Source organism: Octopus bimaculoides, chromosome 9 (assembly GCF_001194135.2).
Source record: "Octopus bimaculoides isolate UCB-OBI-ISO-001 chromosome 9, ASM119413v2, whole genome shotgun sequence".
Classification (NCBI taxonomy): Eukaryota; Metazoa; Mollusca; class Cephalopoda; order Octopoda; family Octopodidae; genus Octopus; species Octopus bimaculoides.
In genome coordinates, this window is record NC_068989.1 from 7,009,280 (window position 1) to 7,010,216 (window position 937).

A 937-nucleotide genomic window follows, 5' to 3' on the forward strand; every position below is an offset into this window, starting at 1 on the left:
TATATATATATATATATATATATATATATATATATATATATATATATATACAGAGAGAGAGAGAGATTTTATTTTACAAATATGTGTGTGTGTTTGTGTGTGTATGTACGTGTGTGTTGTTTGCTATGTTTCATTTAATGTACACTGTATTAAAATGAAAGCTACTAATAGTTTCTGGCCATTCAGACACATGGTTAGGTAGATTCTTATATCGTGCCTTGTGTCTCCATGCAATCGTCAAGCTCTGATCACATGGTTTGTTCTATCTGAAAATCAAGACGCTGGCACATGAGAAGTCACGGAAAAAAAAAACGGGAAGGTTGATGCAAAAAATGAAATGAAAAGACAAAGAGTAAATAAACAGGGGAAAAGAAAGGAAAAGAAAGGAAAGGAAAGAAGGAAAATTAGACTTACGTCGCCTTTGACCGTAGAAATCATAATTAAACTACTTGTTGTAGAATAATTCAACGAAGAGGATTCCGAGGTTGCGAGATAACTGCTGAGTCCGGGGAAGTAGATGTCTTTCAATTCGGCAAAAGAAATTTGCCCGTATGCTTGCATTTGCTGAAAATTTCTGATCTGGAATTAAGTGTTGTTGTGGAATTATTGACTCTAAAAAGAATGTCCGATCTTTAAGCACAGCATAAGCTGTATTTCTTATATCCATTTACATATGGCATACATTTTCCCCCCGATTTTCCACTTGATTGCATTTGGGGTGCAGTTGGCCTTAAGGTTCATATGTGGCTGAAGATTGCTTAGAGACATGACTTGCTCCTCAAAAATTTTTCCTGACCACGTGTTTCAATGGCAAGAACGTACTAGCAGCACATTTTTAAATACAGTTTAAATTAAATGACATTTACCTCTAACTGGATTGAGTACTTTTCTAGTTGATCATGTGTGTGTGTGTGTGTGTGTGTGTGTGTGTGTGTGT

General features: G+C 35.3%; 1 long non-coding RNA gene across 1 annotated transcript in view; it reads right to left on the bottom strand.

The window, feature by feature from the left end:
* Positions 1-937, bottom strand: part of LOC106873982 (uncharacterized) — a 41,719-nt gene that overhangs the window by 21,144 nt on the left and 19,638 nt on the right. Inside the window, exon 2 of the long non-coding RNA XR_001409946.2 lies at positions 415-579. This is a non-coding gene — a long non-coding RNA (uncharacterized LOC106873982). The remainder of the gene's footprint in view (positions 1-414; positions 580-937) is intronic.